Below are 19,062 nucleotides of genomic sequence, written 5' to 3'. Positions count from 1 at the left end.
ATACTGCCTGCTAAATATGAAAAATCATTTATGTTCCACTCATTTTACATTTCATGTGCTGTAGAAGAGATGACAAAAGTAAAATGTGACAAAGAAGTGCAACTTGAAGAGCTGTTAGAAACTCTGGTAAATGTTCATTTTATTAATCCTATGGCATTTGCTCTTCATATGAAATTCCTCTTGCTTTGTAAGTATCTTAAATGTCATAAGTAAACTCCATCTAGTCTACCTTAACATTTCTACTAAACTTTCTCACACACAATTTCAGTGTTTTCTTTGAAGAATTCTTTATTGCGTCTGTTTTCCTTGTCTCCTGTGCTTTTGGTTTTTCTTGTCTCCCATGTTTTTGGTTTTCCTTCTCAAGGTTTTTGGTTATTTCCTTCTTTGTTCATGCCCATTCAAATGCCACTCCCTCTGGATATAAAGTTTTCCCATTTTTCCTTCCTTCCAGGAAGGTAATTAGCTCTGGCCTCTGTGAACCCTGCTGTGCTGTGACACAGGCCCATTTTCTGTCACAGAAGTCTAAGCGATATGAAATACACTCTTAACAGAGGTTTATTTTCATTATGATTTTATATTTACAAGCCTAACAAGAATCCATATCAACTAAAGTTAAGATAGTCTGAAATCAGGTGTGCATTTTACTGTGTCTGCTTGTTGTTACAATCTGTGCATTGAGTGTTCTGAACTGAGTTTCACTCATTTTCTAAAATTGGTAAATTGGAGCACTTTTACTGAAGAAGAATCTTGAGGCTAGTACAGAAAATTTGCAGAGAGAGAAACATTTGGAGAGAGAAATGAAAATACTCTCCAAATGAGAGAGGTCTGAAGAAAGGCAACAGTTACATGTTTTTAGAAATAGTGAAGTTGCACATCATGACTTGGATACAAGTTTATACATAAGAAACAGCACCCAGAGCAGGGTCCCACCCGAATTTTGCAGCCCAGGTAATGAAACTCACAGCAGAGGACAGACATGAACAGCACTGGTGTCACAGTTCACTATCTCACACCACTTCCAGATCCCAGCAGAGACTGGAAAGATCCAATCTGGATAATCCATGGCATGGATGTTGTTGGGTTCTTCTGAAAGCCTTGTGCTCTGAGTTCATGTCTGATAACCTCCAGCAGTTGGAGTTTGCACATGGGAACTCAAAACTCTTCCTTTTCATTTTGCAGAAAGAATTCCATGGTTTGAAAGCACAGCTGACAAGAACAGCTGAGAAGGAACAAGATTATTTAAAGCAGCTTGTGACTCTGGAAACAGATCTTGAGCAAGAGGCGTATGACCATTTTGAAAATGGGATATTTCATTAGTTTTGGTGTAATATAGAAGTTGCTTTAATCCACAGTGAAATGAACTATGATTGTTTTCTAATGAAAGTTTTGAACCACATATATGCCATTAATTATATGCTTACATTTCTAAATTCCACTTATCTATTTATGTGTATTCTATGGCATATGTAGTTGTTCTTTCACTTATTTAACAAGAAGAGAAAGTTTCTGAATTCATTGTTAATCTTGCTTTAAAATACATAATCTTCACTAACCATTATATATATATAAAAGTTGACTCTGATTTTCTTTCCTTCTTCTGTCACCTTCTTACATCTCTCTGACTCTGCTGCAAAGCTTATATTTGTAGATAAAGGCCTGGACTTCTTTCAGCATGGAATAACACTTGATAATGGGTATTTTTAATTTAAAAGGAGATTTCAAAATGCATCTTCTTATTCCTCTTGGCCATTTGTTTTAAATTAGGTTAAAGAATGAACAGCTAACAGTGTATCTCAGTAAGCTTTCACTAGAGAAAGAACAAACAGCACAAGAGAAAAATGCTGTGGCTGCAGAACTCCAGAAGCTGCAAGAACAACAAGAGGCAAGTTGTAAACTTCCAGCTTTCTTGAAAGGACAACACTCAATTTGGCAAATGACTCCGTTTTACAAATTAGATGATGAGCTGCAACATGACTTGGATCTGTAAAGTACCTGAGCAAATTTTTTTGTGTTTGAATTGGAAAGGAAGTGTATTTACACTTGTGAACAAGGCAGGTCTGTGTGCTTTGGATGGCTTGAATTTTTTAAGAAGTCACTTTGAATTTTATTTCTTTGCTGACACATGGGTCTTTATTTAGGATAGTAAGAAAAAAGAAGACAATACAAAGCAGTTAGTTGAAAATCTAGAAGAGGCAAATAGCCAGCTAAGGCAAGTAAAACCAAATATTAATAACTGATATTGCTAAAGGAAGTAGACTCAAATAGTTAGTTGTGTTCAAATGTTGCTTTCTGGGATTGTTTGATTAATGTTTTTTTAGATTACACAGCTAAACAGAAACTATTCAGAATTGCTGTTGGCCAAGTAGAAATTTTCTCAGATAGAAATACCAATTGCTGCAGGAACAATGTTTGCCATCATTTTGTATTCCATAGTAGGAGCTGTCTTGTTTTGCATTAGACATCTCAGGTGTGAAGGAAATTCAAATGGAAGCTGAAGGTTATGGATGAAATGTGACAAGGCAAAACTGGATCAGAGTTACTCTCTGTAGCCCCAGTTCAACAGACAGGCAGCTCCCATGTTTCACAGCTGCATTGCAATAGTCCAGGTCAGGATGTATTTTCCTTGGGCTCCTGGAACATCTTTTCCTACTTAAAAGAAGTATGGACAGTTCACATATTGACTTACTGGGCCTGTTGCTGCATTTTAAGAACATTTTCATTGAGCAGCATATGTGAAGTTCCCATCAACATTAGCAGCTCTTTTCAGAAAATAAAATATGGGTTTATTAGAAGTACTGAAAATAAGTTAAAGGCAATAAGGAAATATTTACTAATGCTTGTTAATTTGGCACTTAGAAATGAACTGAAGTCTTTGAAGGAGAAAATGGCAAAGACAGGTGAAGAGATGAAAAGTACACTGGATGAAAGAGAAGAAAATGTATGTCCTGTGTCATGAAAATATCTTACAGAACCTGCAGGGCAGCATTCAATGTAAAATCTTTGTTGGGATTTTTTTCTGCAAAGCTCTGCCTGGGGGATGTGATCTCTGCCAGAGGTTTCTTCTTTCCCAGCTGCTGCCAGCTGTGCCCTTGTGTGTCCCCATGTGAGCCCTGGTATTTCAAAAGACAAGCACAGTCACTGGGATGTTCACTCTGTGCTGGAAGTTTAATATTAAAGATCTATTTGTTTTCAGGCAAACAGAGAACCTGCTTTTCTGTTTTTTCATATACCCACTCAGTGATGGATGGGCTCTGGATTAGCTTTTTATATGTAGTGTGAGTTTGAGCTGAAATAGATTCAAATATTTTTACTTTTCTTTCTATTGGTTCAAAGCAACCTGGGGTTTTTAGCAAATTTCAAAATTTCATTGTAAAAGTCAAAGATTTACAATTTAATTTCAGGTTAAGAGAACTGAAAATGAAATTTCAAGAAAGGAAAAACCATTGAAGATTCTAGAAAATAATTGGGAAAATTCATTTTTTCATGGATGTAGGGAACTTCATACAAGTGCACTTTTTAAATTGTGAAGATCTTGGGGTTTTTTTCTTCTTCTTTCTTAACTCCATAACCACTAAGGAACTGGTTCACTGCTATTAATCAACATCTTGTGGTACTTTATGGCTAAAACTCTGATTATTCTGACATGTCAGCTGGTGTTTCAGTCCCATTGGAACAAACCAGACTGGTGCAAGTGCAGGTTTGAGAACATCTACAGGAATTGCTCACACAGGGAGTCATTTGTAGAACTTACTAATTCATGTCTGAAATATCTCTTTCAGATGAATAATTTAAAGAAACAGATGGAAAATAAAACCAAATGCATTGAAGAGTTGCAGCAGGAGGTGTGTAGAGATTTTAAATGTCACAAATACATAAACACATTATACTTTGGGTTGCCTTTTCAGCAGGTTTTTGTCTGCTGTGATGTCTTTAGATACACCTATGTAACTTAAACATTTTCCTTTCTTATCCTAACCCTGAGCAAATTAGAGAGTCTTCTTAGGGATCACTTGATTTGTTAAATGAGCCTTAATTTGAAAAGAGCAATTACAAAAATAATATCTTTAATAAACTTCTGCTCTTTTTCATTTAGTGCATAGTGTTATTTATGTACGTGTATGAGTATCTCAGTTACCACTAGTAGAAAAGAATTCTGCACTGGCACAAACTGTAGTAACTTCACTGTAAAAATAAATAACTTGTATTTTTGGTCATGACATCTTCACACCTTCTGTCAGCAGCATCTTAGTTTTAATTCCCATTCTGCACCTCAATTGTTATTCCCTGCTGCTGCTCAGGAGGAGCCTTTCTTAAGGTCATGAAGAAACAGTAATTATCACAGAAATTATCTGAACATTCATTTGTTTGAAGAATTGTTCTGGAACCTGAGCTGCACAACAAAGAGTTATTTGCCTGGTGAAAGCTGGAATATCTTGATGCAGTTAAACCATGACATAATTCTATTAACTTATTAAGGTACAGTGCTTGTTTTGTTTTATTTCAACAGAATAAGGTGCTGAAAAAGAAAATTACTGCAGAAAGCAAGAAAAGCAATACTTATGAAGGGAAGGTAGGTTTAAATAACATAGTGTAGAAGATGAGGTGAGTGTTTTTAACTTCCAGTGTAGGTAATGATAATACTTGTTATACATTCTGAGCTGGTTTATGGATCTAGGATCCAGACTTTGCAGGAATGAGCTCATAGTTTTTAGAAGATGCTTCCATTTTTAATCATTGGGCACTGACTATTGGACATTTAAGAGATGGATTCACATTGCAATTAATGATGTTTCCAATCTGTTCCCTTTTTTTTTCTTTTGTTGATAGTGGACTGAACAGGGTTCAGCAACCTCATTGTAACAGAAAAGCATTTAAAAGAAATATATATATAAATATATTACTCTTTTTAGGCTGTTCTTTAAATGTGTTCTTCAGTGGCAATCCCTCTGATGGGAATATTGTGTCCAGCTTTGGGTAATGCACTTGAAGAAAAGTGGACTTTTTTGAGGATATTCATATGAAAAACTTAAAAGGAAAAACTGTAGTAAAAATGCACAGCTGGGAGAAAATGTACCATAAAACCTGTGAAAATCTGATACAGATTTACAAGAGAGGGAATAAAATCTCCATCTCTATTTGGTTTTTTTCCAAGGCATTCACAGCATTTAGGGTGACTGCTTAGGGCAGTCTTCCCCATTGTGCTGTTGCCATTGTTCCTTTGAATATTTTCTAACTCACTTCAGGCCAAAGTTCAACTCTTTATTAAAAAAAACCCCTGAACTTTTAAATAGGAACCACTTGAATCATATACCTGAAAAGTAACAGTGTTTGTGCTCAAAAATAAGAGGTACGAAAAAATAATCAACATAGTAATTCCTAAACAAATAACAGCAGCAATTCTGCTTTCTCCAAAGGTGAATAAATTGCAGTTAGAGATGGAAAATATGAACAAGCAACATAAGGAAGAAGTTGACATCTATCAAAAAGACATAGAAACAAGAAAAGTAAATGAAAATAAACTTCGTGAAGAGGTGAGAGGTGTTAATTTTTACTGCAATTTATCTTTTTTTAGTTTAAAATGTTGTTCTGAAGCTTTAATATCCAGAGTCCTTGCTCATATTTCAGTCTTATCAACATAAATGGAACTTGTTTTGTATGCCTGTGAGCAAAGCTTTAGTACATTAGGTGCTTAGGTTGAAATATTTGAATATGTCTTTGACAATGAGAACTCCATTAAAAATTCCTTCTTTCAAGATATAGTTTAAAGAAATTCCACCCTTGGTATAAAGTCAGCCCAGTTAAATTAGATTATAACTTCTCCCATATTAGGATTTTTCCACCCACGCTTTTTTGATGGCAATGCTAAGAAATGTTAGGGCAGAGGGCTTGAAATGGCCTTTTGGTTTGCAGTGAGCTTGCCTGCCATGGCTGTACCTTTGATCTTGCCCATTTTAACAATCTGCAGAAAAGATGAGGGATTTGAAAGGGATCTTAAAAGCAAATAAAGCCCAAGTGGGACTGCAAACTTTGCACCCACAGGGAGAAGAAATTGAGATTTAAAAGAAATATATTGTTATGTTGATGAATGAAATGCAATTTATTACTGACAGGTAGAAAAGATGAGGTTGCTTTGTGATGAAACTGCAATGATACAGAGAGAAACTGATGCCAGATGTCAGCACAAGATAACTGAGATGGTGGCACTGATGGAAAAGCACAAGGTCGGAGATTTTCCTGCTTGCTGTGGTTTGCAATGGGTGATACCATGTCAATACCATGTTTATAACTTGTGACACCACGTTAATGACCTTTCCAAAGCAGAAACAGGCCTGAGTCTGGGAAAAGGAAGCTGAACACATGCTGGACTTTGCATCATCTAAAATCAAATTCATTTGAAGAATATGAACACATTCCTATGGGCAGATACATTCCATTCATCTAAACTTCTGGGATTTTTAGATTTTTTTTTCAATTCAGGCTTCCTTTGATACCGTCTGAATGCAATATTTTTCAGTATCAGTTTGGCCTCTTTCTCAGAGGTTACCTAGTGACTGTCAGCAGTTTAGCCTGACACATTTTAGTTTACCTTTCTATTCCTCATTTTGCAATCTCTTTAGCAGATACATTAATAAAGATGGCACAGCTGGCTCTTAGTGCTGAGCACATATTGCTGCACAGAAATAAAGCACTCTCTGCCAGTCCACAAAATAATACTTGAATTGAGCATTTCCTGTTTTACAGTTTCTGCAGAAGCATCAATGAATCTTTTCTTTATGAATCTTAAGAGCCTGGTTTGAAAAAATGATGTTTTAAGACTGGATAACTCTATATTGCAACATTTAGTCACATGGTTTGAGTTTGTTGTTGGTTTGGTTTTTTACCACAGAATGAATATGATAAAATGGTTGAAGAAAAAGATGCAGAGTTAAAAGTATATAAAATGAAACAGCAAAAGCAGTTCTCATCAGAAAGAGCACTGGTAAGGAGCACTTTGCAATGGTCAGTAATTCAGTGAAGGGGCTGATGTCCTTGTGTAGTGGTTTTATACTGGCTAAGTGCCAGGCACACACAAAAAAACATTCACTCATTTTTCCCTGCTATTGTTGAGCAGAGGAGGGGAAAGAAAAATTCAAGGACTGAGTTGAGATAAAGATTAGGAGAAAAACACTTTGAGGGTAAAGCAGATTCAAACTTAAATAGTGTTTTAAAATTTAAAAAAAAATTATTATTAATAGAATTAAAAGTGAGTAATGATAATTAAACGCAACCCTTAAAACACCTTTTTTCCCAATCCCTCCCTCTTGCCCACCGACAGCACAGAGAGACAAAAGATGTGATCTTCGGTCAGTTTGTGACTTCTAAAAATCTTTTTTCAGTTTGCTTAGAGAGTTTCTTTTTCCTGCTGTGCTCTGGGGTCTTTCCCACCAGAGACATTCTCTGGGAACTCTTCCAGTGTGCTTTTAATTTTTACCCGCAGCAGTCCCACCCAACCTGCTGCAACAGATCTTATTCTGGGCGCTAAAAACTCCAAATGTTTCTAAAAATAAATTGGAGTGGCAGTGTGTTTGTGTCTGCTCCTCCAGGTAGTGGGTCATGTTCTGACTCTGCACTTTGAATAGGAAACTTTTGTTTTCAATATTTAGATTGTGCCCTCTCACCCCTGTTCTATTGTGCCCTCTCACCCCTGCTCTCCCAAGGGTTTTAAGGTATTACCTTGAACACTTCTGATCAAGTACCGGTTTCTTACAGTGCTTCAGTCTTTGTTAAACAAGCTAAAGCAAAGCTTCAAGTATAGGGCTGAAAAGCAAATAGAATTATCTTGTGTATCTAATGAGTGTACCTGTTAATTACTGCCTCACTTGGGACTGTTTTCCTTTTTCTGGGCTGTGCAGAGTTAACCCTGTTCTTTATTTAATGGTTTGTAGGAAAATGAGCTGTCATGTTTGAAAAGGGAACTGTCCTCCCTTAAGGAACAGCTGAGAGCAGAAATGGAAGAAAAGGTGGAGTTTTTTATTCCCTGAGCAGTGGGGGTGAGAGGTGTGGCCTGGGCTTGTGCTGTGGGAGGAGTTGGGTAAGAAATGAAACTGAACAGAAAAACAGTGACTTTGGAATGCTGGGGTTGTGCTAAATCTGGTCATGTATTTGTGTGAACTTTGTAACAGTCTGTGATTATAGATTACATATAAATAAACAAACAACAAAACAAAACTCTCCTTGATTTTAGTTAATTTTAACTAGCTAAAGCAAAAAAGTTCCCTAAACTGAAGGGGTTTTTCAGTGACTTTTGAATGCTGGGGTTGTACCAAACCTGGTCATATTTTTGTGTGAACTTTGTAGCAGTCTGTGATTATAGACTGTGCTCTGTAATTAGACCAAGAAGATTTTTAACAACTGAATTCAAATCAATATTTCCTTGCTGTCACATAACTCTTTTGTAGGAGAATCTTGTAAAAGAGCACTCTGGCAGTGTGATTCCTGAAAGTGAAAAGAAACAGAAGGTAACTTTAACTTTTTAATTACTTTTAGAATTTGGTACTATTTATATGTGTAGAATCAATTGAAGTGCCATGAGAATTTATTTCCATTCAACAAAAGACAGTAGAATGCTTTAGACTTAAAATTTTAAATTATAGAAAATACAAATTGATGTTCCTGGGACTCCTAAACCTTGTTTAGATCTATGCAGTGAATCTATTCATGTAAAAAATAGAAACTCTCCAAATTATATTCCAAAAAAAAAAAAAAAAAAAAAGATGTCTTCTTCAGTACAGGAAGCCCCTTGGGCAGTCCAACATTGAAGTTTTGTAACTCCTAACAGTGAATTTTTATTTCTTACTTCTCTGTAGATGATTTTTTTTTTCCCCCCTGGGATAAGAAGGGATTTTAAAGGGTCACACCATTCCATGGAGATATGAGACAGCAGTTTCTGGAAGGGCTCCCAGTGTGTAATTTTTCTTGCTCAGTTGTTGATTTTTTTATGTCTCTAGAACTGATTTACTTAGTCTTAAAAGTGTCCATTTGTAAAGGCACTTTTCCTCTATGGAAGAGAAAAAAGCTGATACAGCTGTAAAAATGGTCAAAGTATCAAAGTAGTCCTGACTGCAGAACTGACCCTTCTTCCCTGTCAGGAGTTCACTTGTGGTTTACACATTGGAACAATGGAATCCAGCACCATTTTGAGGTTATCTGTCTAAAAAAGGACTGCACTGGACCATTCAATGCTTCTCAGTTTCACTTCTAGTGAAAAGACTATTTTAAGAAACACCAATCTTGATGTAGCTACCAATCTTTCTTTGAAAGCCTTTTCCTGCAGTTTTGTTTGTTCCCATTTTCTTTGATGTTTGATAGAGTCCAATGTAGTGGCTACAGTTCAGAATAACCTGGATTTCTGCAGATAAGCATGGAGAACTTAAATACAATGTGCCATGAAACTCAGCTCTTCCATAACTTCCCCTTCATTCTCCTCATTTGGCAACAAAAATAATATAAAAAATGATATTTCCACCCCACCCCACTTTGTTTGGGTCTTTGCTCCATCTTTGGATGGAAAGATCAGAGTTCCACCATTTCTCTCAGGTGAATTCTTGGACACTCAGACTGTAAACTGGATCCTGAGTTTGGCTTTAGATTCCATACTTACCCCATAAAATATAATCTAAAAATAGAAACATTTTCTTTCCCCGACATGTGTTATAAAGACTCCTCCAAGGGATAAAATGCAGAGTGGAAGAAGCACAAACCTGCCTGCAGGGCAGAGCAGCAGGAAAAAGCAGAAAGTGCTTGTGCAGCTGGACACTCAGTCAGACAGCTCTGAGCACACTGACCTCCTGGTAAGAGCCAGAGAACAAATCATGGGCTGAGCAGCTCTTTGTGCTCACTGCTGGGGCTGAGAATGGAAATAAAGAGTTTGGGCTTCCACATTCCAGCCAATATTTATGTATATTTTTAATTTATTGGTTCTTTCTGGAATTGTAATTGTATGTACATAATTAACATTATTTTTATTGAACTGTTATGCCTCATAATGACAACTTTTCTTTTTCATAATTTAATATCCTTAGGCAGAAAGAAAAAGTAATTTTAATATAGTGTGACTAAGTAACTTTTAATTTAACTTTCAACTTTTAATCATATAGAGCATAGTCTCGGAAGAAGAAACATTTAAAAATTTGTACAAAGATTATCCACAAGCTTCACAGTTACATTCCACAGCATCAAAAAAGGTATGTTAGCCTTTCCTAAGATTAAAGCAAGCAGTTAATCAGATTGTTTACAGAAACGAAAGGATGGCTTTATTTTCCTTCCCAGAGCCCAGCTCCATGCAGTGTGAAATCTCCAGGCTCTGCTCTGAAACTCAAAACCATGAGGAGGATGCGCGAGGCGGGCTGGACTGCACTCTCCAAAATGGACAGGAAAAGGAAAATTAAAGATGCTGTAAAGCTCTTTGCTTAAAATGTAGAAATGCCCAGTGCTGTGGCATTGCTTGCACGGTTGTTCTTCTCTCAGGGTTAGGAATTTGTTGCTTTTTTCTGTCATACTCAGTGTGTTTAATACTTCAAAATGTTGGGACAAAAATGAGCCAATTTTAAATTTTGAAATAAATAGAACTACATGGAAAGTTGTTTCAAAGCTGTTTCTGGCATTATAAACTCTGGTTTTATAAACTTCTGTTCTTTTACATTTGCTCTGTTTTTCTTAACACATAAATACTTAGTGGAGGAAATGTAGCTGTTAAATGAATGTTCTTTTACCTGAAGTCCTCTTGCTTTTTCCTGCATTTTAATGGCTGTTAGACCTGTCTTTTTAGACTGTTTTGTTTTCAGTATGTTAAAATGGTTTTGAAACTTCTAAAATTTCAGTAGAATTACTTGTATTTAAAAAGATTTCAGCTTCACAAGGAGTAAAATATGCACATTATAAGATTGTGAAACCAATGTTAAGATGCCATTAAATTCTTCATATGAAATATAAAGTGTGGGACTATTTGTTGTTGCTTTAAATATTTGAACACAGACAGAAATCACCCACCAGCCTTCCTAGGGACCAGCAGAAGTGCAAGGATAGATTAGAACATCTATTTCTGTATTAATTCTTGATTAATCTTTGTCAGGGTCTCTGGCTGGTCAGAGTGACCCCGAGAAAAGTTCCAAAGTCTCTTTTCCCAGCCCGGCGCTTGAAGAAGGAGTCAGGGCTCTTCATTTCTCAGTCTCAAGGTTGTTTCATTTATCTTATCTGTAAAAAATTTTCTCCTGCCCTGCCAAGGTGAGCTCAGCAGGACAGTCTGAGGCATTCTGCCTCCCCCAGGGCAGTGTTATGTCTTTATACTACAAACTACATGTACAATGTTTACAATTGCTTTCCAATAGCTATCATCTATGTTAGACAGTGAGCTTCTACTCTAAACCAATCGGTAAGTGCCAACATCACAGCAGAAGAAGAAGGAGAAAGCTGGACACACACAGTTCCCTCCATCTTGCCCCCTGAACCCCCATACCAGAAACCCCAAAATCTACATTTTCACCCCGTAATAGCTTCACTAATACGCTACCTAAACTGTTGTGGCTTGCTGATCTTCATAGAAGGTTGGTAACTTGCTCCATGGGTCATAATCAAAACCACAGGGGCATTCTGGGCTCTGTGCCAGGGTCTCTGAGCCCCCTGGCAGGGGTCTGGGCTGCTCAGGACAGCCAGAGGGATGTCCTGGGTCCTGACAAATCTTGGTTTCCCAACAATGACAAACCCTGCTTCAGAGCCTAGACATAACAAGAAAACTACAAGTACATCTTAATCCCCGAGCCCCCTGCCCATCGCTGGGGGCTCTGGGGGTTTCTCCCCCTGTCCCAGTGTAGGATTGATGGGGGTAGCACGGTCGGGACGCATGGAGATGAGAGATCTCTGCAGCCAGGTCGTGGAACTTGGGGTTGTGATAAATAGGTGTGATTCGTGCTGATAAAAATTGAAACAGTAATCAATATTGATACAGTAATTAATATTTGAGAATAATAAAATAGTTAATAGCTAAAAGTTGTAATGCCAAAGAAGAGAGGGAAAGGAGGGGCTCCACCCACCCCCCCCTTCCCAGCAGATGTTCTCAAGGACCAAAGGAAAGAAGCTGAAGATACCGTTGCTAAAAATGACCAAGAACCTGGTTGGGTCCAAGAAAATGCTAATTATAAGGGACTTATTGCCTTGATATGCAGATGCAGTGATACATTAGTCTTGGCTTACATTGTACTGGCTTGGTGCGCATGTATAACCCAAAGGTGAATTAAAGGACAACGAAGAAGACTACTGAGCCTTCATCAGTGACGACCCCCAAAGACTTGTGCGACCACCAAACCGAGTGGTGGCGCATGCGTGATAAGGGTGGTAATGAGGGCGGAGATAGAGATATGATGAACCGAAAATGGGAGGAGATGGTATTTACACATGGCATATAAGGGGTGACTTTCACTTGGCAAGCTGGTACGTGAAGTGGCAAGGGTCATTGAACTCTGCCCTCCGTACCCCGCGGTTGTTTTTGCTTATGCGCTATTATTTGAACCAAATTATCCCTTATTTATATATTTTCTAAACTATTCAATTAAAATTGCTGCTACCTTCAATATTGTTTGGTTTTTTTTTATGATGGATAATTGGGCAAACATAACAGGGTTTATTGCAAAGGGCCTGGGTGCAGGGCCCTGCTGGGATTTGGGGTTTATTGCAAAGGGCCTGGGTGCAGGGCCCTGCTGGGATTTGGGGTTTATTGCAAAGGGCCTGGGTGCAGGGCCCTGCTGGGATTTGGGGTTTATTGCAAAGGGCCTGGGTGCAGGGCCCTGCTGGGATTTGGGGTTTATTGCAAAGGGCCTGGGTGCAGGGCCCTGCTGGGAGCTGCAGCCACACCTGGAGCAGGCCCGAGAGAGGAGAGGAGGAGAGAGGATGAGAAGGTAAGAGAGTAAAAGCATAGGAGAGTAAAAGGGGTAAGAGCATCTAAGGCAAGAGCTAAGAGACAAGAGGTAAGCGCAAGAGTAAGAGAGGTAAGAGCTAAAACAGCAAAGTTCCCATTACAATATAATAAATCTTCTTCTGTGTTGAATATTCTGATTCTCACTAAGCAATCTAGTACAAGATACAAATCCTACAGCATTTCCATACCACCTATAAGAATCATTACATTACCATACTGTGCTACATTTTAAACCCTAAAAACTCCTCCATGGACCCCTTCAGTAGGGGCTGCTCTGACCCTGGGACCTGCCTGCAAGCAGAGGGAATTGTTCCATCAAAAGGGGGTTACTTTCAGCGGCCACACCGTTGTTTTCCCGTTGTTCAGTAACTAAGGGATCTCATAGCTTGCTTTCATTTCAATCTCGCTTATAGTTTCCATATTCTCAAAATCTTTTGCCAGACAATCATATTTGTAAGGCTTTCCTGTTTCATCTTCCCCAACACCCCAGAGCCGGCGCTGCTGCGGCCGTGGGGCAGAGGGGGTGCGAAAGGGGGATCCGGGCTTGGAGCGGGAGGAAGGGGAGGGAGAGGGGAAGGGGAGGAGCAGGAACAGGAGCAGCACGGAGGGAGCAGCCCGAGGAGGAGCAGCAGCCGGGGAAGGAGCATTGCGGGGTTCCACGGCGAGCCCGCAGCTCGGCTGGGCCCGGCAGCATCGCATTGCCCCGCGTCCCGCAGGTGAGCGCCGAGGGGAAGCGGCAGCTCCGGGAGGGTTTTTGGGGGGGAGAGGGGGATTTTGCTGGGGTTTGGACCTTGCCGATTCCGGAGTTGTGAAAAGTGTATATTATATGGCTCTATGCAGATATTTACTGTGGGAATCCATAGAATCAGAGGGGTTTGGGAAAGCTGCAAAAGGCAGGCCTCAGAGACAGCAGAACTGTGAGTAGAGCGCAGCCATGAGATAGGTCAGCAGAAAAATTGTTTAAACTGTAGAAAAAGCAAGGGCAAATAGAACAATGGCCTGTGTATTAACGCTTGTCTGAATAGCTCTCTAAGCTGCAGAAAGTTTATTTAGCAAGATATTAGGAAAGTTGAAGCTTAAGAATGGAGCTCAGTGCGTTATATTTTAAGGCTTACAAGCAGGTATTGTATTCGAAATAAGCAAGCATTGTTTTAAGCAAAGGTATGTGTGCTTATGGTGTGTGAAAAACGGCAATCACTTGTTTTTAAAATTTTAAAAGTTTAATAGCAATAAAATAGTTCTACAAATAGTAATATAATTAGAGTAATAATAATTTAGACAATTTGAATTAGGACAATACGAGACAACAAATATAAAGAGTTACGGACGTCTGGGTACCTTTTTCTGGGCAGCAGGAGCCCGAAAAAGGAGCCCCGCTAACGAAGATTAACCCTTAAAAACAATAGCCCATTGCATATTCATACACCTCATAGATGACGCATAAATTCCATTCAAACATAGGATTCTGTGGTTCTGGTCAGTGTCAGCTTCTTCCTCTGAATCCTAACAGCACCTTCGAGGCGGGAAGAAGTTCTTTTCTTCTGATAAGAGAGCAGTAAATTCTTTTTCTCTGAAAGATTTAGGTGTCCTGTGGCTGCTATCTCACTGCAAGTCCTTTCTTTAAAAAAGTATCCTACATAGCATTGTTTCTATGTTAACAATTTTTATAACCTAAAACTATATTTAACACGGTACTTAAGAGAATTAATACAGCATTACTTTCTAACGCAACACATATAATATTCATTTTAATATTTGCAAAAAGCCAATCATAAAATACAGGCATTTTCACATTTACCATATGTATTTTGATGTATTGATTAGTAGTGCTGTATTAACAGTTTAATAATAAATGTAGTCTTGTAATTAAAAGGTAACTTTTGTAGTTAAAAGAAGAACTATGTCAGTGAGGTTTTTTTAAAGAAAGGAATGAGGCACTTGCATCAGATAGCAGCCACAGGACACCTGAATCTTTCAGAAAAAAGAATTTTTTGCTCTCTTTTCAGAAGAAACAAACTTCTTCCTGCCTCGAAGGGGCTGTTAGGATTAGAAGGAAGAAGTTGATGATGGCCAGACAGAATCCTGTGTTTGAATGGAATTTATGCATCATGTATGAGGTGTATGAATGTGCAACGGGTTATTGTTTTTAAGGGTTAATCTTTGTTAACGGGTGTCCTTTTTCAGGCTCGTGCTGCCCAGAAAAAGGTACCCGGACATCCATAATTCTTTGTATTTGTTGTCTTGCATTGTCCTAATTCAAATCGTCCAAATTATTATTACTCTAATTGTATTACTTTTTTTAGAACCATTTTATTACTATTAAACTTTTAAAATTTTAAAAACAAGTGATTGGTGTTTTTCACAGGAGTTGAGTCCCAAATATATTTTGGTGTCGCTGAGAGAGGTATTTTTAATTCATTTGATGAGGGGATATTTTTGGATCTCTCAGGAGTGCAAAGGGGAGCAGGGGAAGCGCTGAGTGCCTAGAGTGGGGGGATGCTGGAGAAAGGGGACCCTGGAACACCTGATGTAAAATTTCAATAGCCAATGTGAATTTTACTTCTATACCTTTTATTTTAAAGCAAGCAAGCAGCGCTGGGTGGCCGGGGAGTCACTGCTCCACTCACAGCACACACAGTTCAGTAAAGTATATATACTGTTTTTAAGCCTACAAAGCATTTTCCAATGTGCTTGGTTAGTCCAAATTAGCAAATATCAATAAGCTGAGAGCAGTAATTTCATAATATTTCTATGTTGTCCTTGATTCCTATCCTTGTGGTTGTCTGGAGGGAGGCCTTACACTGGTGTCTGCTACATGATTTTGTCAAGTGCATCAAGCTTTTTATTATACATAAGCTTTTAATTGCTTTGTTGCAAATCTCTTAGCTTTACCCCAACTTCCTCTAATTTATTCTAAGCATCAGTCATCTTGCTACCTCATCTCTTTTGCTCTACTATACTTCTTTGATTTTGATGCTTTTTTTGGCTGTTTGGTCAGAAAGTTTCAAAACCTTTCTTTGTGTCTGTTTTGGACACAGCAGATAGAAGCGTTTGCTGATTCCATTGCCAATTGGCACAAATCACAAAAACAATTTCCACAGAATCAGGGGAGGGTAAGCCCTGGGACACCCCCCAAAACCTCCTCATCATGTCTGAGCAGGACCCGGGAGAGGGGGAATGCCCAGGACCCACAGCCCCCCCAGCAGCTCTGAGAAGAGAGACCCCCATAACCCCAAAGTGAGGACACAGGAAACAGGGAACTCCTGGGAGAGGTTTTTGGACTCCTTGATTTTTGGAGGTATTTCTGGCCACCAGACGTCTGGTGACTTCTAGAGATGGACTTGCCCAGTGGGACCTCCGAAGGCAATGCACTCACATCTTGTTTTTCCCCCAAATCAGGATTTCCCATTCCCAAACCTCATCTGGATGGAGAAGGCTGTGAGGAAGAAGAAGATGCCCCAGGGCACTGAGGCAGGTGAGGAGGAAGTCAGTGCCCCTTTTCCCCTCTGTCCTGCTCCATCTCCCAGCCCAGCACGGCCCCAGCTGCAGCACAGCCCCACTGCTGATGCTGTCCAGCCAGGGATGCACTGGGGGAATCCCCTTTCCCCTTCCCTCTGGCATGGAGGCAAATCCCATCCTCTTCTTGTCCTTCCTCCCCCAGGGAAGGAGCTGAGGATGGAGACCAGGGAGGACAAATCCCCAGAGCAGAACCTGGTGGAAGAGGCTGTTTTGAGTGGCTCCAGGGCACAGGAGTCCACCGGGGAGGAAAAGCCCCAGAGATCCCTCAGGAGGAGGGGCTGCAAACCCAGCCCAGGGTGCTCCGAGGAGGAAAGACTCAGCCTGAGCCAGGAAGGCAGCCAGAGATCTGGCCAGAGCGCTGAGGTGGTGGTCCATGAGCAGCTTGATGATGGCAAGAAGCCCCGCCAGTGCTTGGAATGTGGGAAGAGTTTCGGCAGGAGCGACCACCTGCTCATCCACCAGAGGACCCACACCGGGGAACGGCCCTATGAGTGTGGGGAATGTGGGAAGAGCTTCAGGATCAGCTCCCACCTGATCGTCCACCAGAGGATCCACACCAATGAACGGCCCCACAAGTGTGGGGAATGTGGGAAGAGCTTCAGGATCAGCTCCCACTTGATCGTCCACCAGAGGATCCACACCAATGAATGGCCCCACAAGTGTGGGGAATGTGGGAAGAGCTTCAGGATCAGCTCCCACTTGATCGTCCACCAGAGGATCCACACCAATGAACGGCCCCACAAGTGTGGGGAATGTGGGAAAGGGTTCAGCATCAACTCCAACCTGATTGCCCACCAGAGGATCCACACCAATGAACGACCCTATAAATGTGGAGAATGTGGGAAAGGGTTCAGGAGGAGCTCCAGCCTGAAACTCCACCAGATGATCCACACTGGGATACGACCCTTTGTGTGTGGGGAGTGTGGGAAGGGCTTCCGTGACAGCTCCCGCCTGATCATCCACCAGACAATGCACACTGGGGAATGCCCCTACACATGCTCAGAGTGTGGGAAGAGCTTCATTGAGAACTCCGGCCTGATTCTGCACCAGAGGATCCACACTGGGGAGAGGCCCTAAAAGTGCAGGGAATGTGGGAAAAGCTTCATCGACCCCTCTGGCCTGAGTGTCCACCAGAGGATCCACACTGGGGAGAGGCCCTACAAGTGGGGGGAATGTGGGAAAAGCTTCAGTCAGAGCACTAGGCTGATTCTGCACCAGAGGATCCACACCAGGGAGAGGCCTTACAGGTGTGGGGAATGTGGGAAATGCTTCAGGCAGAACTCTAAGCTGATTGCCCACCAGAGAATCCACACTGGGGAGAGACCCTATGAGTGTTCTGAGTGTGGGGAGAGGTTTCAGAGCCGATACCGTCTCCTCAAGCATCAGCAGATTCACACAGAATAGAGGCTCTTCTGCTGCCCTGACTGCAGGAAGGGCTTTTAGAAAAACTCCACCTTTGTCACCCACCAGCGGATCCACACTGGGGAGAGGCCCTGACAGTGTCCCAAGTATGGGAAGAGCTTCTCCCAGAACTCTGCCATGACCCAACACCAAGGGAGGCAGCAGTAAGGGATGCCCAACAAGTGCCCTGTGTGCAGGAAGAGTGTTGTCTTGATTTTTTAAGATTTTTTGAGCCTTCTGATGTTTACATTCTTGTAGCAAACTTTCTCAAACACTTTCTGTAAATAACTTCTTGTTTGGCATTCTTTTATAGAAGAAGAACAATATGATGGACTGTTGGTTTGTCCAGTGTCATTGGAGAGGTGGCACTTTCACCCTCCAATCCACGGTCGCTTTTAGAAAATTATAAATGTTGGAGTCGGGAAATAAACTTCCCTTTTCTTCCCCTTGAGAGCAGCAGTGTGTGCGCTCGTGTTGTTTTGTGTCCTACAGTGACAGGAAGAGCTTTGAGCGCTGCTTCAACTCCATCCCCCATTGGGGACCCCCACTGGATGGTCCACAGTGATCCTCGCTGGGCAGAGACTTGGTCATCCATGATCCTGGTGATCCATGTTGGGAAGACACCTGGCTGGTGGTCTCCATGTCTTCCTGGCTCCCCTTGGGCACTTGGACATGGCCAGAGAAAAATCCATTGGGATGCAAACAGACATCAGAATTTCACAGGGGACAGCACAGTTTTTTACTTTTGACACCAAAAAAGTCTCACCTTTTGCATCCTATCATTCTTCGGGTGGCATCCAAGAAACTCCAAATGGTGTTGGAGGTCTTTTCCAACCTGAATCATTCTATAATTCTAATTCTCTCTGGCCCACCAGCATCTTCCACAGCCAAATGATGATGGACTGGGGCAAAAAACCAGGATTTTGGAGACAATGGAGTGGAAACTCCTCTTAAAAAAGGTCGTTCCTACCTACCCAAGCACATGGATACTCAGCCAGCATGGACACATAAATGCTTTTATTTTGGCCTTTATTTTCATTCATTTTTCATTATCCTTCACCCAACATTGGGGTAAATATAAAGACATTTAACTAGCACACGGATGGTGACATTGTGGGACATGGGTGGGGACATGGTGGGGATGGGGACAAGGACCTGGGTGGGGATATGGTGGGGATGGGGACAAGGACCTG

General features: G+C 40.7%; 1 long non-coding RNA gene and 1 pseudogene across 1 annotated transcript; both read left to right on the top strand.

The window, feature by feature from the left end:
- The first annotated feature begins 5,450 nt into the window (after nucleotides 1-5,450).
- Nucleotides 5,451-6,924, top strand: LOC128943541 (uncharacterized). Its single transcript, XR_008483728.1, has 3 exons — nucleotides 5,451-5,531; nucleotides 6,111-6,221; nucleotides 6,887-6,924. It is a non-coding gene; the product is annotated as an uncharacterized LOC128943541 (long non-coding RNA).
- A 9,955-nt stretch (nucleotides 6,925-16,879) lies between these two features.
- The window catches only part of LOC128943500 (zinc finger protein 850-like), a 443,444-nt pseudogene continuing 441,261 nt past the window's right edge, over nucleotides 16,880-19,062 (top strand).

Source organism: Melozone crissalis, unplaced genomic scaffold (genome assembly GCF_028551555.1).
Source record: "Melozone crissalis strain CALT ecotype California unplaced genomic scaffold, PUWL_Pcris_2 ptg000046l_1, whole genome shotgun sequence".
Lineage (NCBI taxonomy): Eukaryota > Metazoa > Chordata > Aves > Passeriformes > Passerellidae > Melozone > Melozone crissalis.
The sequence above is the reverse complement of the archived record's forward strand: the minus strand, read 5'-3'. Positions and strand labels throughout refer to the sequence as shown.